Genomic DNA, 27,246 nt, shown 5'->3' with positions numbered 1-27,246 from the left:
ACATCAGTTTTGCCTTATCAGGCTGCTCTAAGAGCTGTGATAAGACAGTGATTCAGCTGAGGGAAGATGAGGCCAACACTTTCCTTATGTCCTTACACACATAAAGAAAGTCAGAGTTATTGGACACTGCCAGGTGATCTGGTTTTATCCAGACATTACCAAAATTGCTAAAACGGCCAATTCCCAGCTAAAACACTTCCTGTGAGAGCTACACATTCTTCCCCCAGTGGTTGGTGGGTTTGGTGGTGTAGCCATTTGGCCATGACTCACTGTTTTACAGATCCTGTAGCAAAGCTAAATTTATAGCAAATGAGAAAAGGTCAGGACTTTCAGCAGAAACAGACCCAAGAGAAAACTTCTAATGAGTTTTTCTTGGAGATCATCAAACTGCCAAAGGAAACCTCCCCAAAAAAATCAACTGTAAAGGCAAAACTTGGCTTTCCTCTACACAGTCATTTTGAGCAGTCCCAAAAATCTAAAAGGAAAGATCACAGGAATGCAATATTCTGCTCCTCTTCCCTCCCATCTCAAAGGATGGAGATGCCTTTGAAGGACACCTGCACCCTTGCCGGAGTTTGTAGAAAACACAGCGTTGGGCAAAAATGTAAATACCTCCCCAGCTTACACTGTGATGGCAGAGAAGGACTTTGGAAAGGCTCCTAGTTTTTTGTGCACACTGAATTCCCTGGACCTCCAGGAAACCCTCCTTGATAATTGTCAATTGTGTGACACCAGAGTGCCTGGGTCCTCTTTTATGGCTCCTTATTTTAAATTTCCTAAGCCTGGCCAGGATGAATCACAGCCACATTGTGAATAAAGTCACAGCCTCTAATTCCAACCTTCCTCCATTTACCCCTTCCAAAATTCCTTGTCTCTCACACTGAAGATGATCTCTGCCCCCTTCTCCCCCAGCTGTTATTTCCAAGGGCCAGACACTCCTTCTCTTATGTCCTTCTCCTTTCACTCTTCTCCAAAACTCATCAATCAATCCCAAGTGTTGCAAGAACCAGTGAGAAGCCTCTAACCTTGTTGTCATTGAGTTGAATAATGCAAATATTAATGAGTGGAAAACTCATTAGGAGCATTCTCACTGACAATCCACCTCTGCTGTAAAACCAGGTGGCTCCTGCTACAAACAGGAGAAAAATGAGGGAGATTTTAATTCTGGCTCCACTGGAAAGCTTACATCAGCTACACAGCCTAGGGACTGTGTCATCCATGGGACCATTTTCTTAAGAGTGATGCTCAGCTTGCATGTTCCAGACAATATGTTTTGAAACTTATTAATCAGGAAATGTCCAATCTCTTTATGCTGAAGCATCAGTAAAACAATTACTTCGAGGCTAAACGAGGTCCACTGAAGAATCACTTGATTAAAGTGAGAATTTGCAATAAATAAATACATCAAATATTTCATTATTGATGCTCCAGGGGGAAAACAACTCTGATTAAGTCAAAGAAGGGGAATAATATTTAAATTTGAGTAAGTATGATGGACTGGCTACTGTGTTGGTGTGAATCAACATAACTCAAACAAATTCACTGGCTCTGTGACAGCTTGAGTGAGCTGAGTGTTAGATAGAGTGGATCACTCCTCAGTGGGGATATTGTCTTAAAGGAATTGGGAGGAAAATATTTGTTTGCCATCCATTGCTCTGACACCTTCTTGCTGAGCTCCTTTCTGGAAAATCCCTCCACATTCCTCTTCTTCAGGTACCCACCTTTAATCCAGGGCTCATGAGGTTTACAGGTACCAAAAAATCCTGGAAATCCTAATGAACAACAGCCAGGAAATGCCATTTCTTGAAAGTTGGTGCCCAGGTGCCATGGATCCTGCAGGACAGCAGAAGGATGTTCAGTTTCTTATTAACCCTGTAAGAAAGAGATAAGGAGTAATGAGTAAGCACAAACATTTATTTAAGTGAGGAGTTGAGGTGGATACTGTAAACACAAAAAAGCCAGAAGGTTTCACAAGATGAAGGGTCTACATTTCCAAGCTTGGAAGTTTGAAGTCTCTGAATCCAAGTCCAGACACAAAACACATTGTGACTCAAATATTATGGGTGTTGAGCACCCACGTTGTCCCTTTCTAGTTGTTGCGCTGCTTCTCACACACGTGGAATTCAGAGTACTACAGCATCAGAGAGATGTGGAAGTTAGAGTTTAATGATTTGCTTGTGTCCTGACAAAAAAAAAAAAAAAAAAAAAAAAAAAAAAGAAAAGAAAGAAGTCACACTGTCTCTGCAAGCTCTTGGTTGCCTTTTGACTCTGCTTTTGGGGACAAGGGCTGGGTCTGACAAGGTTTTGTGTTGTGTCTGGCACAGTGGGGTCTCGGTCTTGATTGGAACCTCTTGCCACAGGTCACAGCAGAAGCAGCAAAAATACAGGCAGGAAAAACTGGGGGAATGTGATTACAGCATATAAGAGCACCGGGAATCCTGATGCAAGGCAGCAGGACATCTGTGGGATGGGGGAGTGACACTTTCAGGCTGTATTTCTGCAGTCAGCAAATTTGGGACCTGGTTTTTTCACCTTTCCTCATCTTGGAAGTGCCTCACTGTCCAAAAAATTGTGCTAAATCAAAGTATTGGGCCTTCATATAGCAATAGTACTGCATAAAAGAAAAGTGCATCTTAAGCCATTAAGTGTATGAAAATCAAGCAGTGTTCACAGCTACCAATAAAAACCCCCACAAAATATCACAAAAGTGTTTCAATAAATTCAGCTTTTCATTTCACACAGAGCTAACCTTAAAGTGGCTAAATACAGGCTTATTAAGACAGGGGTTTCTTCTCCTACAAAAAATGTCAAAAAGAAAATCTCATCATTTTCTGGGAAGAATCTTGAAAAATTTTACTCGTTAAGGGTATTTTCATAGAAAATGTTTTAATCTTTTATAATCAGGGAATACAATGAGAATGCCTCTTCCACCATAATTAAAAGCAATGTTCTCCATGGCAGAAAAACTTGGATTGCAATACTGATGTTCCCCGTAAGGTACCTAGAGCACATAGATAGGCCTTGGATTCACTGCAATAATTTTATGTGCTGCTCACCAAATTAACTGATTTTATTATTTTTTTTTTTTTGTATTTTTCATAAAGCAGAGGTGTTTTACATGTATACTTTTGGTTGGAAGCAATTCCATTTTTTACCAGTAACATGGTGGGGAGAAGCAGCCAGGAAACTCAAACTGGAGGTGCCATGTGAAAGGGAGTAATGGTTTAAAGGTTTTATCCCATGATTTTTCCCTTAGGAGGATAAATATAAGACAGAACTTCTGATGGAGTCTGTTGAGAGTTTTCAGATAAACAGGTTTCAGCTCAGGAAAAAGAAGTTGGTGTAAATTAGCAGCTGAACTTCTTCCCTGGAGAAAATGGTGAATTGTAAAAGATCACTAGGAGTTTCCATTGCTATGTTTCAACTTAAAAATCAAATAGAAACAATTAAATTCTTTTTATACTTAATGGAATCACAGAACAAGACCTGAAAAAAACCCTAACATTTCTTTTAAAATTAGAACAAAGATATTTTTAAAATAAGGCAAAAGATCTTCCATTTACACTCAGAAAAATCAGTTAAAGAGTCTTTTTCAGTCTAGCAGAGAAAACTTCACACAGTTGGTAACTGACACAGAAATGAATTAAGTGGATTTTTTTTTTGAAGTATTCATTAATTACTAGAACATCTACCATGGGATTTGGAGAATTTGCTATTTCTCTCCAGCCTGGGTGTCTGTCTCAGAGCCACTCCAGCAGCACTGAGTTGTGTGTTTCAATACCTATCACTGGAGTAATCTTTACTCAATCCCTTCCTATCAATGGGAGCCATGAATCTTTGACATTTCCTGTCTCAGGCAAATAAGGGCAGAGTCTGTGGTTTGGAACATAGCATGTGATGTCAGATCCAGTGGCTTGAGATACACTGAGACATCTCATGAGGATAATGATTTTATATGGAAGCAAATTAGTCTGACAGCTGGAGTGGGGCTGTCGCCGTAATGGCTCACAACCAATTACATATATTCTTCTTTGTATGAGCAGCGCTTGCATACCATCAGTAAAGTGCCACACTAATGAAATAAAGCAGGAAAGAACAAAAAGTAGCCCGGTCTCCAAAGTATGTGTCCCTGCCATGAAATGCTTGTTCCCTTCTGTTCCTAGAGCAGTCCTCTGTCTCCCATCCATCCCAAGCAGAGCATGGAAATCACACCCAGGGATTTCCGGCGCTCGTCCCTCATCCTGGGCCTTCCTTTTTGTAATGTGAGCAGAAGAAATCCTGTCCCATGGCAGGAGATTGGAATTCAGAGTAGGGCTGAACTGCCCCTGACTCAACCCTGCTGATTCTGGCTTTATTCCACAGACTGCCTGCCAAGGCACTCAGGGGTTCCAGGTCTTCCCTCTGCCCCTTTGACTGGGCTGAGCCCTCCAGAGCTCTGTGGCTGGTGCCCCAGGCTGTGTTTCTATTTTATTTGTAATCCTTTGAAAGCAATAGCCATTTCTGGCAGATGAATTATATTCTGTCGAGAAGCAGCAGGGGATGGCTGGGACCGTCTCTCTCTCCCTCTCTCTCTGAATTCTAATTTAAAGAGAGGAAACAAGATTTCATTGAATTTTAACAAATTAACCATTAATCACTTATGAAAACCTCCTGATGAGGACATGGATTGCCTGGGTTATGAATGGGAACAGCTTCATTTTGCTGTGATTGTTCGACCAAGTTAATCCCCAGCTCTCCTCTTTACCTCATCGTGCTCCTCACCTTGCTCCCTGTCTCCCTCACTGCTGCCTGCTCTTGTCTTCTCTCCCCCACCTCCACCCAGCACAGACACCTTGCTCCCTCTTGTCCTCTTCCCTGGATGCACAGCCCCTGCTGAACCCATCTCTGAAACATTTTTGATGTCATGCTGAATATGGAAATTAAGGAAAAAACAAAGTCTTCCGCTGGCTGTGTGGTGTGAATATTTATGAGGAAGACAGCAAGGAAGCTAAATAGGGGCTGTGAGGGAGCCAGCCAGTGAGGATGGCAGGGGATGGCAGCTGACAAGGGCTCATTCAGCAGCACATCCTTGGCTGCCAGCAGCATCCCAGAGAGTGGGGGCTGTGTGAGTGACAGAGCCGCAGCATCCTTGCCTGGGCAACACAAAAAAATCTAACTCACAGCTGTTTCTCTGCTTCCTCTTTATTCCTCCCTTCCCCAGCTGATCAATTCCAGCTACAAAAATAATAATAAAAAAATCTTGGATGTCGTTCAGCTGCAGCAGACGATTAGGCCTTAAAAAAATCAATGTTTATGTTCGACAGGACTGTAAACCCCAATGCTTCCCTCTGCTTCTCAGATCAGGACTGGAATCAGAAAAACCCCTTGACTCCTCAACACAAGGAGTCAGGAATGGTGGCATAGGGGATGAAATTCTAAATCAGGGCTCTCTCCTGGGCTGTTTCTCCTCCTGCTGCCACAATCCCACATTCAACAGCAGAGTCCTTCCCACAGGGAGGCATCACCCAGCTAAAATCACCCAAAGGCCCAGGGCGTAGGTGGCTGCCAGAGACCTGCTGGGGGGAGAGATCCTGTGAGCGTTTCCATTGAGTCACACCCTGATAGAGATCTGAAAAATGCCACCTTTGGGGGTTTTTCTGGCTCCTTTAGTAGGGGTAAGCATCAAGATTTAGGGCCAGGCATATGTATCTAACCCCAGTGTGGACCCTGGCTTTCATGGAGTTCAATTAATCGTTGTTCTAAGATCTTCTTTGATGTGGAGGCCTTATTGGCATCTTGGGCTTGTGACAGCTCAGCTGCTTTAGTGTCACACCCTGATGGAGATCTGAAAAATGTCACCTTTAGGGGTTTTCTGGCCTTAAGGATAAAGCAGACCTGGGAAGGAACAGATCAGAAGCTGGGTTGGGCACACAACAGAAGTTCTGAAGTGAATAATGGATCCTTTTGTTTGCCCTGGGCCCTGCAGAGCCCCTGCAAAGTGGTTCTCCTGATAGGTGAACTCTAGGAACTCTAGAAAGTTATTCCTGCTGTTGAGCACAGGATGCATGTGGAGCAAGCAGAGAAACTCTGCCTTTTCAAGCCACAGCCTTCTGTGTAATAAATCCTGATTCTGCCACAGAGATGCTAATGATTTCTAACTTACCTGCTGTCTGAATTCAATAGAAAATAAAGCAACATTTTTGATTGTGGGGTGTGCAAATCCCACACATGACTGAGCTGTGCTGTTTTCCTGAATAACATCACAATTCCTCTCCCTGGGCTGCATGGCATCACTTTTAAGTCTCCTGAGGATGGCAGGTCCTCCCAGAAAATGTCTTCAATGATCTAGCAATCAACTGCCCAAAGAATGGGTGGCCCAGAAGGCACCACATCCAAACTGCATTCAAACCATACCCAAATACAGGCCAGGCTGTTAAATGTTTGCACTGCTGGACCACTCAGCCCCCACCCCACTGCAGCCACACAGAGCTGTCTTCTTCTTCAGTGCATTTTCCTAGCCCAAACCCAGCATTTTCCCCATCTGGTATTTTTTGTCAGTTCCCCTTCAGAGGGGACTGACCCTTCTTGTGTCCACTTGCAAATTGAGGCATGCAGATTTTGGTAAAGGTGTAGGACTGGGAGATTCCCTCCTTAATTGGAGCCTCTTCCCAAGGTCCTTGATCCTATAACCTTGTCTGACAGAGCTGGGAACTCTTTGCACTTCCAGACTCTTCCTGTGGGTTGGATATTACCTGTTCCATCTGGGCAATCCTCTTAATCCTTCCCCCTGCACACTAATTTCTGGTTGTAGAGTTGGTGTTTTCTGCTGCTTTCCCCACCAAACCTTCCAGAGAGGAACCCAAAACCTACAAGGGGTCACAGGCCAATGGATGGACTTGATGGCAAAAAACTGGGACAGGAAATAAAAAGGCAAGAGGGTGAATTTAACGATGTGGATGAAAATACCGATGTATAAATCCCGTGGGAAAGTATGCTGGAATAAATCACCAGTGCCATAAGAAAAAGGGGTTCTTCTGCCTGGCATTGTAGCAAATAAGATGTCTGAAACATGCAATATAGGAGGCTTTTAAATTAAAATTGATTACGCCATCCATCTCCATTGATAAATGGCACTGAAATCCTATAGGCAACCGAGGCAAAATCATCCTAGGGACAGTCCTAAATTTTGTGTCTTTGCTCATCTTCCAGCTCCTATGAACATTTATATGATTTGTATGGGCAAAAAAAAACCCTGAAAATAAAAATCAGACTTTTCTTATTTCTGGAGGAGCTCAGGTATGGCTGCAACATCAGACAAAAGACCCGAATATCTCTGTTTTCCCAGATGTACTTCTTGGTTATTAGTCATGATTAGTCATTTTCTCAGTCATTAAGTCACTTTAAAGATCTTTCTTCAATCCTAGATTGTATTAAATCTCCACTTATTTACTCATTTCAATCCATCAATCATTTCAAGAGTGAGAAGTTTAAAAAAATTGAGGAGAGCAGAATGTTTGTTCCAGGTTTGTATTCAGTTAAATGAGTAAATCTACACCAAAAGCATTTTACATGACATGCTAAATGTCTGAGTTAATGCACGTTGTTTGCATGTCCAGAAGAACAAAGTTCCATTAAAAAGATTTCTGGGGGAAATATAGCTAAGTGAGATGACCACTAATGTACAGAGTCATTTAAAACTCAGTATTTTACTTCATTATCACTGATTAATAAATACAAAGAGCAGCCTCTAAAACATTTTTAATCCTGCAAGAGAAAGCAGCAGGCAATGAATAGAAGCTTTCACATGATGAGTTGTGAAACTACAGATAAATAGGCAAGCAGCTTCCCAGGTAGATCATAAGTCAGTAAAATATATTAATGCATATATTAATATATCTGTGCAGGGCTGCAGAAATGGTGCAACATCCTGACAGTGCCTCAGTGCTCCTGGACATGTGTGCAGCAGAAAGACCAAGCAGCCCAGCTCAGAAGAGGCCATTATTTAAATAGCTGTCTCATTTCGTGTAATTTCGAGTTCAATGGTGCGGCAATTCTGCAGTATTAGATGTGCTGAATGATTATTAAAATCACACCTATTCAAGATTAACTATGAATTAATTATGAGAGGAATTCAGAAATTCAGATACCTTCTGAGATAGACTCAGGGGCAAGGGTAGGGTAAGTGTCAAAATCTGGCACAGCCTTAACCTGATGTGAATCTCTCAAAGCTTAGGCTCCTCTTTGTCTCAGCAGCTCTCCAGGACAGGGGATTTCTTGCACCCCAGATGTGAATGAGGGCCACACATTGTAGTAATTACATATCCTCTGAACAGAGAGAGCCATGGTTCTCCCAGGAAAAATCTGGGAAGCTATGGAGAAGCTGTGGGAAACTTAGAGGAAAATAATTCAATTATTATATCTCTTTCTGTAACCATTGTTTATAGATATGGTTCTCCAGAGTGTGTTTTTCATAGTTCACCAAGAGTGTGAGAGAAGATTCCTAAGACCAATCAGGTCTTAGGTCCACCATTGTTTCTATAAGAACTGTAGATTTCTAATAAAAAAAGTGACATGGGAGAAACAAGGGCAGGGTGGGCACTCAGAGCTCTTATCTTGCCTCTTCAGTGGTGTTACTGAACACGTCTGGAGCCAGCTGTGGTGTGCAGCTGTTCCTCAGGCAGGGCACAACCTGTTCATCCCTGCAACCACAGAGTCTTCTTCACCCCAAACCTGTTCCCTGTGATACACGAGAGCCAGGCCAGGACTTTGTCCATTGAAAACCATCTTCCAGCTGGCAGGAACTGAGGCTTGGACCTGCCGCAGACATCTTTTATGAAAAATCCATTGCTGGGGATTTTTTCTTCCTGAGAAGCTGGGAGGCCTCAGGAACAAAATGTAAACATTGATTATCTGCTGCTGTGGGATGCAACAGGTGCATCTGTGATTGATCCATGTGGTTGTTTGTAATTAATGGCCAATCACAGTCAGCTGGCTCAGACACAGAGCCCGAGCCACAAGCCTTTGTTATCATGCTTTCCTATTCTTAGCTAGATTTCTGATGAAATCCTTTCTTCTGTTCTTTTAGTATAGTTTTAATGTAATAGATATAATAAAATAATAAATCAGCCTTCTGAAACATGGAGTCAGATCCTCATCTCTTCCTTCAACATAAGACTCCTGTGAACACGGTCACACTGGACCCAGTGTGATATCCCCACCCTCACCATGGGTGACCTCAGGAGAATCCAGCTGAGAGTTTTTCCATTGCTGTCCTTCTTTTTCTTGCCACCCTGGTCCTCCTAAGTGAGTGTGGGAAGGTTTGTGGCAGCACAGGGGATGTGCAAATCCATTGCAGTGGTGGCAGGATGGAGAATAAATATGATAAGGACACCTACACTTGGCATTTTAAAGAAAAATGGGCCGTACTGAGAGGCTGGCCCTAAGAAAGGCCATCACACTGGAGACATGCAGGAACTCAAATTGCAATAACTACTATTTTCTCAGGAATTATTTTTCCTTCTCCACTTGAGAAATGGCCCTGAAAGAAGCCCAGCTGGAGATGCATATACTGTATTTCCTCATTAGATTTTGGCTGTCCCCTCCATTTCCTCCTCACTGTTTCAAAGTGTCTCCTAAGCAAAATGAGAAGCCACCAGTGTTCCAGTGAGTTCAGCATTTGGCAGAATGAGTTTGTTCATTACTAATTAAAATAAAAGATTTCTGAGGTGCTTTGCACTTTGGTTTATTAGTTTTCCTGTGTAATAGCAAATCAGAGCCCTTGTTACCTTGTCAGCAGAACTATTATTACTATTATTATTTTTATTATTATTATTTATTATTTACAGTACAACTTGTGACTCACTTCCTATGTTGGTGGATCTTTCGCCATCTGGTAAAAAATAATCGCAGTCATTTTCTGAAATATTATTCTAATCCAAATGTTAAAATAGAACCATATGAAGCCAATTAAATAGACTGTGTGTTGTTAATCTGAGTTACTTCAGCTCAGCTAAAGAAAAAGAAAAAAAATTAAAAAGATTGAGATCATAAAGCAAAGATGCAGACTTCAGAAATCTGCAGAGATTCTGCCAGAATTCTCCTGGAATTTTAAATTTCAAGCGGAAAAATTTGCAAAAATGTCATCTTCCAAGCTAAGTTTAGGAGCCAGCTATGGATCCAAATCTGTATATAAGATTGCAACTCCAGACCAGGCTTTATGTGAATCCTTAAAAGATCAGAAAATTTCAATTTTAATCCCTTTAATATTTAGTGCTCTTAGCTGTTTTTATTCTTACTTGGAGTGAAATCAAAAATACTTGATCTGGTTTGGTTGCCTCCACCTGAGAGTTTTATGTTGGCTTGTGCCTAATGAACACAGAGTTCCCAGGTGGTGCCTCTGAGGATGCTGCCCCTGCCTGCAGGAGTCAAGGAGAGATGAAGCAAACCCATCCTGTATAAAAATAGGGTGCCTCCAGCATGAGGAAATGATTGGTATCTGACTCCATTGATTCAGAATGCTGAACAGTTGCTTTATTAAACTGTACTATATTACATTAATATTATATTATAACTATACTAAAGAGATACTAAAAAGATACTAAAGGAAAACTTATGACTGTCTCCAGATAGCCAGGACACAGCTTTGAGTGATTGGTTAACTAATACCAAGAACCATCGCCAGAATCTAATTATTAAGTCCCTTCAGGTAAACAATCTCCGTAACACATTCCACATGTGCAAAAACAACAGGAGCAGCAAGATAAGAATTGTTTTCTCTTCTTCTCTCTGTGCTTCTCCAGGAAAAAAAACCTGGGAGAGAATGATGTTCAAAGAGTGTGTGAATACCACAATCCTGGTGGCCAGGCTGGCAGTGCTGTCCCTGGGCGTGGGGACCAGTGGCAGCTCCACTTCAAACAGCTCACACCTCTGAGCTGATTGAAAACATTTCATTTCATGCTAACCCCCATTTTTAGTTCATTATCGCTGAGCAGGGTCTGCACTGCAGCTCTTGTTTAACTCAATTTGGGTGAAACTGTGCTCATACTGAGCCTGGAGGAGAGAGGTATGAGCTTGAGGGGTGTAAGGTGGGAGTTCCTCTCACCTGATGGGGTGATCACACCTCACCCCACTTGTCCTGTCTCTCACAGGTAGATCATACCACTTGCAATTTGAATCACTTAATGAAAGAGTTAGGTGTTCAGGTTAGGTGTTGGGAAGAAATTCTTCCCTGTGAGGGTGGGCAGGCCCTGGCACAGGGTGCCCAGAGCAGCTGTGGCCGTCCCTGGATCCCTGGAAGTGTCCAAGGTCAGGCTGGGCAGGGCTTGGAGCAGCCTGGGATAGTGGAAGGTGTCCTTGTCCATGACAGGAGGGTGGAACAAGATAATATTTAAGGTTTCTCCCATTCCAAACCATTCTGGGATTCTCGTTTGAACACCTAGAGAAAACTCCGATTGCTACAACCCAAACCACAGCACCTCCCCAAAAGGCCCAGCATCATGGATGCAGGAAAATTGAGCTCTTTTAAAAGGCTTCTTCATGGTTTTTCAGGTGAGGATGAAAAGGCTTTTTGAAAAGCAGCCTTCAGTGCTCCATCCTTGGCGTCTTGGGCTGAGGGCTGAGGCAGAGAAGGTTGGGATGCAGGAGCATCCTCCATTTCAGGAAAGGATCTGGGCTGTGCCCCAGCCCTGCAGCAGGAGCTGAGGGATGCTGCTGAGCAGCACTCCTGGCTGCAGTTATTTATATTCCCTGAACAGCGTTGTTTACACAGACTGCATGAATGCAAATCAACGTGAGGAAGTGCTGGAGCCACTGAGGTGTGCAGCAGGAACAGGCTCCCGGGATTGGTTTTAGTAATGTAGTGTTAACACAGCTACACATGGCTACACACACTTTCAAATCCAAGTGAGGGAGAGGGCAAGGGAACGCTCATTACCTGGGACACTGGCCGAGTCCTTGTACCTTGACAAGAGATAAAAAATAAAAATGGACTTCATTATCACAGCCTGGCTGTCAATCTCCAAGCCTGCCTTACATTTCCCCCACCGAGGGGCTCCTGTCAGTGCTGGCCAGGAGAGGTGGAGGGAGACAGAGCAGGGAAGGTGAGAAGCAGCAGCAGGCTGGGCTGGCTGCCCTGGTGTCCTGCAGATGGGAAATGAAGGGAAGGGAGGGTCTTCTCCTTCCCCTGGGCAAGGGACACCTGGTGGGTGACACCTGGGTCCTCCAGACCCTGTGGGTGGCCTCAGAGCATCAGCATCAGTTAGTTGCCCTCTAACATTCACCATCTGAATCCACCACTTCCAGTTTGCAACTGCTTGAGCAGTAATTTTCTGATACTTATTATTGAAGATTGCAATGCAAGTTGTTTTCAGTTACCATCAGTGTGGCAGATTACCTTTGTCAAGTGGGCAGTTTGCCTTATCTCTCTCTTTGAGTGACCACATTCACACCTCCCTCGGGAGGGGACATCTGCTGATAACAGCTATTGAATGTCACTGCATGGCTGATAAGAACGATAACATCCCATTGTGAGATGCTCTGCCCAGAGGGAGGAGCCAAGCATTGCTACCCAGATATAATCCAGAGGGTTTGAGACACCAGCACGGCTTTCTGCACTGGATTCCCCAGAGGAACAGCAGCTGCCTCTCCTTCCACTGGATCTTCAGAGGAAGAATACATCCTTCTCTACAGGATCCCCCTTGTTCCAGCAGAACCACCCCTGACACTGCAGGAGGGCTGCAGCCACATTTCCAATGGCACTGCCACCAACACCCTGACCCACAGGGTGTCAGGTTGGGTTCTGACTCTGTCAGTGTTGTTCTAGTGTACTGCATTGTTTATTTTATCCTTTTATTTTCTTCCCTATTAAAGAGCTGTTATTTTCTGCTCCCATATTTTTGCCTGAGAGCCCCTTAATTTAAAATGTATAGCAATTCAGAAGGGTGGGGAGGGTTTACATTCTCCATTCCTGGGAAGGCTCCTGCCTTCCTTAGCAGAGTCCTGTCTTTCCAAACCAAGACATTTAGGTACCAAATACTCACCCCTAGGAATCCCAGGTAGTTTCTTTGGAGATCTTTAGGGGTACTCCCTGTTTGGGTTTTTTTTCACCAGTAAAATGGGGTAAATGATGCTTCAAAGCAGGTTTACCAATGTGCTGGTAAGATCTCTTGAGTGGCAGTGACCTTTTATTTAACCCATCAGCATCAAGCTGTCTTTCATTCCATCACCTTGTATTCTCAGGAAGCTTTGCTGGCAATTCCAGTTTTTTTTTTTCCCACAGTACAATAAAACAATAGTAATAAAAATTATTTTAAAAAGTTGCTTGCTATTTTATGGTAATTAAAAGCAATAAATATATCTGCATGCAATACCATAGACCTTGACTCATTGGTGGGTCAATACTTCTTGCCTGTCGAGGCTGGGTAATAAATCTTTATTCCTTTTTGAATGGAAATAAGGATGGGATTTTATTCATGAATCCTGTGACCCGTTGAAGTGACATTTTCAAAACAAACACTCCAGAAATGAGGAGTTTTCTCTGCAGTGTGGGTTAATCTGCTCTCTTCTCAGCGTGTCTCTTTCATACTGATGATTTGCCCGATGTCTTTTTAATCCCAGCAGCAACTTCTCAGCAAGAAGGAAGAAAACTGAAATAAAACAAAGTGGCGTGGTGAGAGTTGAGCTGCCTGTGCTGGGCAGGGCTGGGGAGGCTGCTCTGGCAGGGCTCTCTGCAGATGTGGCACAGCTGGTGCTGCACACCCTTGGTCCAGCCACGCTGCGCCTCGTGCTGAGCCTGGGGCTGGCTTTGGGCTGCTAGCCCTGCATGGCCACACTGCTGCTGGCCTGTGGGAAACCAGGCACAGGGAATATTTCTCTGTCTGCTCTGGGGTGTCCTGACTCCCAGAGGAGCACTGACTCTCACCCTCATTCATGGAAAAGGCTTCTGAGACTTCAAGATAGACTGGAATCCACAAAAGTGTGAAATAGATTATAGAGAGTAGTGTAGGTATGTCACAGACATCTTTTATGAAAAATCCTTTCCTGAGAAGCTGAGAAGCCTCAGGAACAACATGTAAACATTGATTATCTGCTGCTGTGGAATGCAACAGGTGCATCTGTGATTGGTCTCATGTGGTTGTTTGTAATTAATGGCCAATCACAGTCAGCTGGCTTGGACACTGTCTGAGCCATAAGCCTTTGTTATCATTCTTTCCTATTCTATTCTTAGCTAGCCTTCTGAGGAAATCCTTTCTTAGATTCTTTCAGTATAGTTTTAATATAATATAGATCATAAAATAATAAATCAAACCTTCTGAAACATGGAGTCAGATCCTCGTCTCTTCCCTCATCCTGGGACCCCTGTGAACAAGGTCACATAGGTGTATCACTTGGTGAGAAATTCAGGTTTTGGGATTTTTAGTATGCTGTGGATGGAAGCAAGATGGAGGGCACAGGGTGTCATCCTGGGTTTTCTTTCTTCGTGCTTCTTCTTCCTCCTTCTTCATGGGTTTGGGTGGCATTTTGTAATTGGGCAGAAAAGTCCACATTGTGGGCTCTTTGGGATCAATTATTGGGTTAAAAGGGGAAATAATCTAGGTGTCAGTTCTTAATTGGATAGTTTGGTCTTACAAGACTTTGTAACAGAGATTGTTGGCCATTTTTGTGGTGCTTTTCCAGCACGCTTAACCTAGTGTGGACAGGGTGCAAAACTCTAGATAAGAAGACCAAAATAATCCAGTGCATCTCTCTTTCATGACACAAAACCACTCCATCACCCTCCTCCCCACAGAGCAGGGTTTGCTTCATCCTGCTGAGGATGGAGCATATTCAGGCCTCACAGAGAGGATGTGTGAGGCTTTTTGAGCTCAGGCAGTGGCTGGAAGGATGCAGAGCTGCAGTGACCAGCCAAGCCTCTGCTCTGATGGGACAGGGCTGTTGTCTGGTGGTCCTTATCTGAGCTGACTTTGAAACAAAAGAGACTCGACTGGAACAACACTTCCCCCCTACATTCAGAGCACTGAAGTGGCAGGAGCGCTCACCAAGATTAATTTGAGTTATTTTAATTATGATTCTCTCCTGTCTCTCCCTTTTCCCTCCTCCTCTCTCACATACGCTGTCTGGACAGGGAACTGCAGGTTTTCTTCCACTTAGGATTAATTAAAAAGGAAAAGTCAATAAGTTTCTCAGCAATTACTGTCTTTTCCATCTGGTCATTTGAGACAGAAAGGGGCTCAGAAATTGAATTTCAAGACGAGAAAATCATGCCTCATGGATTCTAGCACAAGGATCTTGGAGGGAGGAATATCTGCATTTTCCTCAGCCTAACACCACACCTGGGAGAGAGCAAGAGGCAGCACAGGTGGGAGGCCGGAGGTGATAATGACAAACTTTGACTGCCCTGGGTTTTACTGATGTTTTCTTTACCAGATAAAATGACTGGATGTTATCACAACTCTAATCCAGAGCCCCATCCACAGTCCTTGTAAGTCAATGGGAATCTCTCTGCTGGCATCAGGGATCTTTGGGTCATACTTCACCTGATGCCTGCAAATGCATCAAGCTTAGTTCAGCTCTAAGGTACAGCTGCTTCCCAGATTTCTACTGGGAATCTCAGCTCTTGCTCCTTTGTTTTGAGCCTGTGTAAGGACAGCAAAACACGCCACAGGTTTTAATTTTCTCGTTTCTTAGAATGTACCAGAGCTGGAATGGAGAAAGGGTGCAAATCGAGAAGGTGGGGAAGGGAATTAAAAAAAGCAGAGGCATAAAGAGAATGATAGAGAAGGGGAAAAAAATTAGAAAAGAAAAGAAGCAGCCACCTCAATTGGTTTTGTTTTGCAGTGGAGCTGCACCATACAGCAGTGAATGCAGATTCATTCCCTCCCCTTGCAGTTTAAACTCAGCACAAGCAGAACTTCAGCTTTGTTTCCACATTCCCGCGGAGTTGTTTTCTGCAAGTGTTTCTTGGAATGAAAAAGCAGAAAAATGAGGGGAAAAAAAAACCAACAAACCCAACCTCCCAAACGCTGTTCGTGCTCTTTTGCTAACAAACCCAGTTTGCCCCAGAGGCCCTGCTGGGTGTGAGCGATGCTCCCTGCAGCTTTGTTTAGGAGAGTTCCATTTGCTTCTCCCTCAGCGAGGCCATTAACAGCCTTTTCCCAGAAGTGTAGAGCCTCCTTTTGTTTACCTGAAATTGCTGGGCATCAAAATAAATCTACATTCAACGAGTAAATAAATAAATGAATGGATAAAAAGGGGAGAACCAGAGAGAGTTCTACTGGGGAGAAAAAAAAAAAAATGCAATCCCAGAGAAATAAAGCTAAAACCTTGGAGGCTGGGTGCCTCACACAGTGCTCTCTGCAGCTCCTGGCCTGTGTGAGCTTGGCTCCCAGCAAGACTGATTACACTGTCACCACAAACAGCATGTAAAAAATTGTGCCTCATTTTATTAGCTGGAAAACAGTGTTTAGTGCTGCTGGAGCTGCAGCTCAGGGTAAACGATGGAAGTTTCCTCTTGGAAAACTGTGGGGGCCGCTGATGGCATCATTTCTCCAGGAGTTTGATCCACGAGGGGCTGTGGCTGTCAGAGTCTACGGTCACTTCTCTCTCCTGCCTTCCACATATCCCATCCTGAGGGAGTTGCAGAGCTTTAGGGCTGTTCTGAGCCAGGAGAACTCATGGATGGTGGGAAGCAGCCACCAGCCCTGCCAAGGGTTTTCCTCATGGCACAGCAAACCCATAGGGCTGGCACTGAGAGCTGGGATTGATCCTCGTGGATAACAGCAGCAGAAATGGTTAAAAGCTCTCCCTGCACCCTCTCATTGTGGAATGTGGAGGAGCCCAACTCTCGGGTTTTTGGTTGGCAATTGCTGCCCCGAGATGTGCAGGATGTCTCTGCTTTGGCCCACGCAACTGAAGAACGAGTCTGGGCTCTTCAGTTTTTCGTCTTGAGGTTGTTTATTAATTCTTATCTATAAAATTTTCTTTCTGCCCAGCTGAGATCTGCTCAGCAGGGCAGCCACAGGCACTCTGTGATGTCCTTTTATACTACAAACTACGTATAACATATTTACTCTTAATTCCCAATACCTATCACCTGTATTAGACAGTGCACTTCTACTCTAAACCAATCCCAAAGTGCCAACATCACTGCAGAAAATGGAGACGAAGAAGAAGAAGAAGAAGAAAGGCTGGACATGCCCAGATTCCTCCATCTTGTCCCCATAACCCCCATACCAAAAATCCCAAAATCTACATTTTCACCCTGTGATCATTTTATTATTATACTATTCAAACCTGTGTGGCTTTCAGGTCCTCATACAAAGCTGGTAACTTGCTCCAGGGGTCACAATCACATCCCCAGGTGTTCTGGGCTGTGTGCCAGGGTCTCTGAGCCCCCTGATGGGGTCCTCAGCAACTCTGGACACCCGGAGGGATGCACTGAGCTCTGACACCCAACCATCCCTGAGCTGCTTCTTTCAGGATCCTGGAACCCCTCTGTGCAGCTGGAAAGGGTGTCAGGTGAATCTGTGCTCATTGATGTTTCATTTCCATCCATCAGATTTGTATTATTGATAATTTTAGTATCGTGATTTCTAGGATTTCTAGGTGTGACCAGCATCTGCAGAACAAGGGATGGGAAGGAGATCTGAGGAGTGAGGTGTGCCAGCACTGGAGACCGTTTCCCAATTCCTGTGTGCCCATGTGGCCCAGGGCAGCAGACTGAGGGTGAAGGCACAACAGCCTCATGGGGAAGGTTGTCTGCTTAGTCCAGTGATTCACAGGGGGCTGTTCCTCTCCAGGAAAGGTTGCAGGGCGAGTCCTCCACTGGAGATGGGCAAATCTCTGCATCTGCCAATCCACAGCACACAGGGAACATGAATTTTCAGCTGAGTTCAGTGGAAAAATGTGACTCACTACTGGTTTTCTGTCTATAGAGCTGGGGTATTGAGCTTCCTGACAGATATCCAATGATTCATCACAAAAATCCAGTCCCCCTCTCCTCCTGCAAGCGGGCCACTCGCTAATTGCAAAATTCCCCACTGCTCTTCATCGCTAAAATGTCTATTTATTAATGTCTTCAGAGGATGCTGAGCTGCTCACCAACAGTTCATTGAAAATATCCAACATTCCAAGTCTGAAATCCAGGCTCTGTGGATGGTTACATGAGCTGCATTGTGTTATTTCTGATCCCTGGCTGGGCAAGTTGTGTAACTAATCACATCAGAACCAGCATCCATTTTGAACTGCATGTTCATGTGTGTAATTTGGAATATGCTTTTGGAAAATATTAAGCTATTTGAGTTCCAAATTGACTTTTGATGAGTATTCACACTAGTAAAGCTCATTTGCTGGAATATTTGTGGAAAGCAGCCATAGAAGCAGACCAGGAGATTCAAAGCAAATTTGTTCAGGACTTCAAATGAATATACACAGACATCTTTCTGCAGTATTCACTCCCTATTAGTCATGTGGCAGTAATACCTGCACTACCACACTTAAAACCGAGTTACCCTTCCCACTGCAAGGCTGGGGCTGGGAGATTTATTAGCTCAGTGCTTCCAGAATGGATTTGACTGAGATTTTCAATACCAAGTTCCCAGCTTGGAGGGACACTTTTTAATTCCATCCCCTCCTGCCCCCTCCCCCTTTCCCTCTGCCAGCCATTACAATAATTTAAGCAATTGATCACTCCTATGGCTCAAAAGCCTGGGCACAGAAGAAAAGGAGAGGGAGGTGGTGGCTGGGGGGGCACTCAGGGGATTTTAAACACTGAAGCAGAGAAGCTCCACGTTCTCTCTGAGTTGACTTTCTCATGCTCACTGAGAATGCCCAGAAGTGTGAGTAATCAAAGAAAACGCTCCAGAGGTAAAAAAAATGAAAGGACAATATGTGAAATCTCATTTACAAGTGGGAAGCAAACGAGGCAGGATCCAAGTGCTATATAGCCAAGCAGGCTCTAAATCAGCATTTATAGCAGTGACTTGGCAGGTGGGTTTTACCTCTCACCAAGCACTCTCTGTGTTAGTCAACAGGCCAAAATGTGCCCTTTGTTACATTCAAACGACTCTCAGCTAAATGTACTGAATTTAAGGAATTTAGCAGGCACAGCCATGAACAGAATGTGCCTCAAAGAGAGCTGGCAGGGAAATTTCACTTCTCAGGAAATTTGCCTGAAACAAAACCTCTCCAAAAGGGTCTCATTTAGAGAACCCCCTGGTCCTGTAAACCTGAATATCAGAACATCCCCCCGAAAAGTCCATACCAACCATATTCCTGAATATCTGTTTTGAAAAAAAAATTAAACCCTATAGCAGAAATTACATTCTAATAGTCAATTTTGGCTCATTTACAGAACCCTCTGTTCACGTAAACCTGAATATTAAAACACTCCACCAGTTCCATCCAACCACTATAAATACACATACCTTTGGTTAAAACAACTCTTGCTTATTTCAAATACAATACCTACTTGTAAGCCTTAAAACACAATGCACAGAGCTCCATTATTAAGCTTTAACCTTCCTAATATCTTCCTAGATAAACTTTTCTGTAGTTTAGGGAGTTGTTCTAGACAAGCATTAATACACAGACCATTGTTCTATTTGCCCTTGCTTTTCTACAGTTTAAATAATTTTTCTGCTGACCAATCTCATGGCTGCTGCTTAGCTCCAATCACAGTTCTGCTGTCTCTGAGGCCTGCCTTTTGCAGCTTTCCCAAAACCCTCTGATTTTGTGGATTCCCACATCCACCACTGCCTTGCTCTCTGTCACAGTCCCAGGCTGAGTCCCTTCAGCTGTTTTTTTCCCTTTGCACTGCTCACTCTGAGCACTGACTGAGTCACGCACCGCCAAAGCACAAACCACACAGCACATCAGCGCAAAGAGGCACAACAATGCTGGGCCAGGGTCCCAGAACTGCCTGCTGGCTTCCAGGAGCGCTGTGGGAGATGTTCTTTTCCCACAAAAAAAAAAAAAAATCGCTCTTTTTACCCACACAAAGGTGGCCTTGCATTTTCTGTTTGAAAACTCCACTGCACTCTGCAAGAGTTATTTTCCTTCCTTCTCTAGAGTGGAGAGAGAGAGGCATTAAAAAGTTAAACCATGCATGCTAAGAAAGGAACAGAGTTCACCTGAGGCAGAAATAAGGCTTAAACCAAAGCATCTAATAGGTGTTTTTCTCATACCATTAGTCCATTCTGCCTTACAGGAAGGTAAAAATGAAAAGAGACCAAGCTCAGCAAGGAGCCCTTCCCCATTCTCCCTGATTGCAAGCAGGCACAGTGAAGAAAAGTCCATACCAACCATATTCCTGAATATCTGTTTTGAAAGAAAATGAAACCCTATAGCAGAAAATACATTTCAGGTTGTTTTTTCTTCCTGCAAGAACCCTCCCTTTCATCGAGGAGGGCTGGACACAGGTCACAGTCACTCCTCTGAGCGCTTCTGTACTCCTTTTTTTAACATGTGGGCAGATTAAACAAGGACACTTGGCCACAAGAGCCAGCCTGTGTCTGCCAGGGAGTGGGTTGTGTGCAGCTGGACATCTAAAGGGGTTCCTCTCGCCTGAAATTTCTTTTCCCTTTCTGCAATTACCCCAAATATCTGCAATTACCCCGAATATCTGACCTAATGTGGTTGGTGCATTATTTGTTTGGTCGTTTTTTAATTTGCTCACACTGGACACAATCCACAAAACCTCTTAATTCAGTTAACAGAAGAGAAAGCCAACACAAGGATGTGAAAGGGTAAACACCTCTGCTTTGCAGGAAATGTTGATCCAACATGCTTCTCTAGGTAGCTCTTGAGCTGTGGTTCTTCCATGGGCACAGCCCTGCAGGTCCCAGTTCCACACCAAACCACATGAAAGGGAGTCTGAGCTTGGGTGATCACAGGGATCTTTGTGATGCAGAGGTTGGTCAGGGGGGTTCAGCACTTCCTGGCGTGGGTTAGCTCATGGGTTTGTTGTCTGAGTGCGGAACTCCCCCTCTCACCTGCCCCTCTTTGATCTGTGGTGTTATGGCCAGCTATGTCCTGAGGCTGTCAAAGATAAAGGGAAGAAGGGGTTATTCTCGCATGAAGCCATGGCCACATTTGGCCCTAAAAAAGCATTGTTTTCTCAGTTTTTCACCAGACTCTGGGCTGTGCTTGGCTCTTAGATGCTGAGTTTGACCAGGCTGAGTTATGGCTCAAATGGAAAGGATCTGGGCTGGAAGGGGGATGTTCTGCAGAGCTGTCCCCAGGGCAAAGAAAGGAACAGGGGAAATGGGGATACCCCAGAGCTTTCCTTTTCCTTTTCCTTTTCCTTTTCCTTTTCCTTTTCCTTTTCCTTTTCCTTTTCCTTTTCCTTTTCCTTTTCCTTTTCCTTTTCCTTTTCCTTTTCTCTTTTCCTTTTCCTTTTCTCTTTTCCTTTTCTCTTTTCCTTTTCTCTTTTCCTTTTCCTTTTCTCTTTTCCTTTTCCTTTCCCTTTTCTCTTTTCCTCTTTTCCTTTTCCTTTTTTCCTTTTTTCCTTTTTCTTTCTACAGAAACCAAGGAAGGGCCTTGCCACTGTGGCAGTGACAGGAAATCTCCCCAGTGGCACTGGCAGCTCAAAGCAGACACTCCACCATCTCTATATCAAATATAATCCAGATATTTAACATCCTTTAGCACCAATTCCAGGGCTGGAACATTTTGGGGTGACTGGAACAAAGTTCCAGGGTCCCCACATCTGACCAAAGGATGAAACTACAGCTTGGGTTACCCCAATCCCTGAGGTTTCACAGCTCCTATGCCTGAAGTTCACAAGGTTTTAACCAAAAATTCTCATTCAAAAACACACCTGCAAGTATTCCCAGTGCTGCAGCTTTGTCTGTGAGCAAATAACTCAGGAATCAAATTCTAAGGGAACAGAAACACGTTGCAAAATGACTCCGCTTGTAATGGAGCTTTTATGCTCTTTGCTTCTGAAAAAATATGCATTCAGAAGAGTTCAGTGGATGGGAATGTGCTTATTGTGTGGGCAATGCCTGTAGTTAGCTGGATCATGGTGATCTCAGTGCAGGGCTGGAATGTGGAGCCTGCAGCGCCTGGCCCTGAGGTTTGGTTCCATGCTCAGACATTCCCAGCACAACAGGGTCCTGCTCCAGGACTGAGGGTCCCTCCGTGCTGCTGGAACACAGATCAGTGGTGGGCAGAAGGCCTTTACTGTTCAATTTCGTCTTGTAAGTGTCCCAGTTTTGAACAGGGAATGCAATTATCATAATATTACAAACTGGCAAATGATAACTGTCAGTGAAAATGTGGTTTTTTGTATGATAGGAGGATTTTTCAGGTTAAAGGCAAAAAAAAAGCAAAATACTCTTTCTTCTAATTTTCTTTTTTTTTTTTTTTTCTCTTTCTCTCTCTTTTTTTTTTTTTTTTTTTTTTAATTTAACTTAGGTAAATTAAGAGGATCTGACCCACACTTTTTTAATGTTAAACTAATGGCATGGATGAGTCACCAGATTGTTATTAAAATGAGAGAGCTGCATGGCTGACCATGCTAATAACACTCCCTTCAAAGCTCAGCTGCCTTTAACGTGTACCTGAGAGCACAGGCACAGACACTGGGGAAGTCAGGAGTGCAGATTTGTGTCAAGTTTTTGCATTTCTTTTTATTGTGAGACCTTTAGAGCCCAAACCTCCACCACAAGAATTAGGTTTGATTTGGTTTTCTATCTGGTCTTATCTGCAGTAATCTTGTGTCTCTTCATGCATTGACCATGTGAGGAGAGGGTGGAACAGAATTTTGGGTCTTGTAAGCATCTCTTTGGTGAGGAAGAGAGGGCACTGTGACGGTGTTCACAGGGCTCTCAGGTTGAGGGAAGAGAGGAGGATCTGACTCCATGTTTCAGAAGGCTGATTTATTATTTTATGATATATATTGCATTAAAACTATACTAAAAGAATGTAAGAAAAGGTTTCATCAGAAGGCTGGCTAAGAATAGAATAGAAAAGAATGATAACACAGGTTTGTGTCTTGGACAGAGAGCCTGAGCCAGCTGACTGTGATTGGCCATTAATTCCAAACAACCCCATGAGACCAATCCCAGATGCACCTGTTGCATTCCACAGCAGCAGATAACCATTGTTTACATTTTGTTCCTGAGGCTTCTCAGCTTCTCAGGAGGAAAAATCCCCAGGAAAGGATTTTTCATAAAAGATGTCTGTGACACCTGAATTAGAAGCATGTGCCAGGTAAATGAGACTTTAGCATTGCCCTTTGGAGAAGGATGTGTCTGGTTTTCATGAAATCTCCCAAAACCAAACAGGAAAATCTTTTTGTACCCTTTTTCTGTGCATGTGTCCCCTCTCATGGCTTCAGATTTGCAAAAGAGCCACCAAAACATCACCACCAAAGTATCTGAAAATCTGGATGTTAAATAACCCCCAGGTTGATAATTTACCACACAACTAATTATAAATTTTTCAAGGCTCCCATTTGTGCCCTTTCCCTCCCCTGAATCCTTTTCATTTCCTGTGTCCAGGGCCTTGAAATCCTTGGGCTTGACACGATAATTGATGGCTTCTGGCTGTACAAACATAAAACCTGGAATCTAAATAGAGCCAGATGGAGCTTGTGTTGTAGTGTGTGTTTTTCTTAAATAAGGGAAAGATTTATAAATTGATGAAATCTATCGTTAATAAGAGAACATTGGCACTTTATAATAGTCTGTTGTAATTGAAAAACACCCAGGAGTAGTCTGCTCTTGGGTCATATTAGTGCTTTGTTTTCCATTTGCTGCTCTCCTGAAGAGTTCACACAGATGCTTTGTGTCTCCTGTCCCCGGCTGGGCTCTGTGTGTCACATCCACTCTCCCTGCAAGCTGCTGAGCTCACAAACACCAGCCTTTTGCAGCCAAAACTACTGCTCTGGGTGAGTCTGATCGAAACTAAATGAGGCCAAAACCCTCTGGCTGAAGAAGGTCAAAACCTGGCCTGGAAATTTCAGTAATGCTTGAAACTGTCAGGTGTTGGGGAGCAGGGAGCTCTTTTTGGGATGTCAGTGGTGGGGTGGGAGCTCTGGGAGCTCCCCACATTTAGGGATGATTCACTTTTAGCAACACATCACCCACCCTTGCTCACAGCTCATGCTGAGGTGTAGGAGCAGGCTCAGGTTTCAGGGTTCTCTGGGGTGGGATCAGGTTGGTCATTACCTGTATATTTGGGTTTATCACCAGAATTATCAGTATATTTCCCTGGGGACATGCTCCCTGCTCGTTTCCCCAGAGGAAGTGTTTCACAGCTGCATTTCTCCTTGCTTTGCACTCGATCAGTCTCTGCACAGAGATTCCCTCAGAAGCACATTCAGCTCCTTGGAGGCCTTGAAGAAGGATAGACACTGTCTGAGCCTCCTTATGCTTCAGCTCTTGACATTTTTTTGTTTGGTTTGTTTGATTGTTTGTTTTGCTGTTTGTTAAACCTTAGAATTAGTGTCAATTTAATTTTGTGTCTCTAGCCAGCTTTTATCATTTCAGGTTTTTCGTTCTGGATATACTCGAAGGTATAGAAAATGAGAGGTCTGGAATCTACAGGATCTCATTTCTTTGTTCCTTCTCCAATTGCTAAATATCATTTAGGAGCTTAATTAGCTTCTCTGTGCCTCAGTGTCTTTAGCAAGACCAAAGCAAAAGTGACTTGGCAAGGTGCTCAGAGATCTGTGGATGATTCAGAAATTCAGGGTAGGAGGGGAATGTTCCCCTTCAGCCCTGGTTCTTTGAGGAGCCTGATTTGATGCAGCAGAGCAAAGGACTCAGAGGAGCAGGCTGTCACCTCAAAGGGCACAGCAAAAGCAGGTTCTCAGCCTCAGGTCACAGGATCCAGCCCTCACCTCCCCTGGTTCTGGTTCTCTCTGACTCGCAGAGCAATGTGCCTGTGACATCCAGACACTGCCATGCTGGCCAAAGCCACAGCCAGAAATCAGGGTCCTGCTCCTCATTGATTGTCCCGATTAACTCCTGCAGCTGGGGATAATTCCCAAAGCTGTTTGTCCTGAGGTTGTTGCCTGCTTCCCAGAGGGGCTGTGACACACGCAGAGTAATAAAGACAGGCACAGCAGCCCTGCTACCGTGTGCCAGACCTGGCTGAGCCTGGAGAGGACACAGAAGCTGAAGCACCTTAAGCTCTCTGAAACCAAAAGCCTCTCAAACATATTTTAACAATTTGGGATCAGCTGTTGTCAAACTCACCATGTCCTAAGGGCACCTTCCACTCAAAGCTCCCTCCTGTCGAATATCAGGGTGGCTTCATCCTGCAGGCAGCTCCTGATCCGAACAGCAGCACGAGGACAGGGAAAATCCCCTCAAAATGGAAGGTCACAACCCAGGGCTTAAGGAAGGGAGATTTCCTAAAGAAAGGTCTTGCTAGGGATGTATTTCACCCTGTTAACAACCACTGCCCCAGCTCTTTTACGCTCATCCTAACACCAAAAACCAGCGCCCTATGGAAGGGGGGGGTTTGGGCAGGGACAGCAGAACAAACGCACCCACCTGGTCTTGAGACCTGTGCTCTGTGTAATCCCACACAGGTCCTACAAGCTCTGTCCCTCCTCTGCTGAAGGCTCCCTTGGCTCCCCTGCACTGCCCTCATTTTGTCCTGCTTGCTTTGGAGGGGCTGCCCTGGGAATCAGGGAAAGCCTGTCGGGCTCCTGTTGCTCTTTTGCTCACTGCACTATTAAGCTCACACAGTAAATTCTGCCCTAAAAATTCTTTATAGAGTCCACCTGTCCACAGCAAATAAATCAAATGTTCTAAATTAAATCCTGTAACAGCTGAGTGGCAGAGGGTATGATGTCTGGATTTATTCAGGAGACAGGAAGACTGTAATTTTCTAAGTCAACACTCTGACCCTGCTTTACTCATTTGCTGCTCACGATGAAAGTGGATCTCTCCCTATATTTTTGGCTGGTTGTTTCTTCTCTCTGAAATAGCTTTAATAAGCATGTCCCTGAGAAGGGGTAGTGGGGAGGAGGCACAGAGGGCTGTCATCCAGAGGAGGGAATTAAATCAGGAGGTATCTGATCATGCTGGCTCCTGGTTTCACACAGCCTTCTGCTTATATTTTGCCCGCGTTAACTTTTCACAAGCAAAGCTAAAGTGCCAGGCAAAGGCCTCGTTAGACACACATCTTGGGGAACTCTGATGTGCCATTAATTAAGCTCTTTCACTGCCTCTTTCCTGCTGGTTTCAAGGACCAGCCTGTGCGCCTTAACTCTTTTCTTCTCTTTCATTTCCCTCTCTGCTCTGAAAAGAGCAATGGAAGGCTCCTTTGCAGATGGGGATGGGATGCTGTAATGCCCTCCAAGTGAACTCAAGTTTTCTCTAGCAGAGGGAGAGAGCCCTTGCCAAGTTTCTCAGACACTGGCTCAGAGAGCTGCTCTCTGTAGATGGATTTGCTGGGCAAAGTCAGTTTTGCTTTGACAAAGAGGGGAGCTGATGCCAGCACATGCTGGCACAGCAGTGGGGATGGCACCGTCCCCCTGCCATTCCCCTTCAGCTGATGGCCTTGGGAGCCTCGCAGTGCCAGGGCTGTGCTGTCACAGTGATTGATGCACCCAGCTGAAGGTTCTAACAGCAACGCTCTGTGTTTGGCTCCAGGTGTTTCTTTCCTTTAATTTTATTATTTTGCTCCCTCTGTTGTCCCCTTTGGCAGAGTTTAGGGGTTATTTAAAGCGTGTTTGCAGAAAGGTGGGGTGCTCTGTCTGGCTGAGCCGTTCCCTGTCATCCCTACCCTCCATCCTACAAAACCATATTAGCAAGTCAAGATCCAGCTGGTCCCTTCTGTGACCCCACTAACACTGCTGTATTCAGAAAAGGCATCTTCTCTCTGATCATGCAATAGACATTAATAAAAACATATAAATATACATTTCAATACTAAATATATCTGTGCTAAATAGACTTTATTCAAAGTGTTGAGCAGTCAGGGCTAAACCTAAATTCTGAAGGGATATTTTCATGTCCATTTATTGATTAGAAAATAAGGAAATGTAACACTATATATCTCCTTTGCTATAAAGCCATAAGATAGAGTTGATATTAATATTTTGAACTTTTTCTTCCCTTGGCAGCTCAATCTTCTCTTCATACATCTTGGAGGAAAATCTGGTGCTACTTTTTGCTGAGTCTATTGTCCAATTGATCCTTAATGTCCCACTTTTTCCCTATGACTTAAATCCTAAGCATGGAAGGCTTTAGCAATGACTTTGATTTTGTATCCCTGCCTTCTCCCATCCCTTGTAGCCTCCCCCTCTGC

General features: G+C 44.1%; 1 long non-coding RNA gene across 1 annotated transcript; it reads right to left on the bottom strand.

Annotated features, from left to right (window-relative positions):
* Positions 1-1,841: 1,841 nt before the first annotated feature.
* On the bottom strand, positions 1,842-25,665 carry LOC134428104 (uncharacterized). Its single transcript, XR_010030321.1, has 3 exons — positions 25,482-25,665; positions 13,017-13,622; positions 1,842-1,872 (listed from the first exon to the last, which is right to left on the bottom strand). It is a non-coding gene; the product is annotated as an uncharacterized LOC134428104 (long non-coding RNA).
* Between the last annotated feature and the right edge of the window lie 1,581 nt (positions 25,666-27,246).

The sequence above is a fragment of the Melospiza melodia genome, chromosome 22 (genome assembly GCF_035770615.1).
Source record: "Melospiza melodia melodia isolate bMelMel2 chromosome 22, bMelMel2.pri, whole genome shotgun sequence".
Lineage (NCBI taxonomy): Eukaryota > Metazoa > Chordata > Aves > Passeriformes > Passerellidae > Melospiza > Melospiza melodia.
Note: the sequence above shows the minus strand (reverse complement) of the source record. Positions and strands in the feature narration are given on the sequence as shown.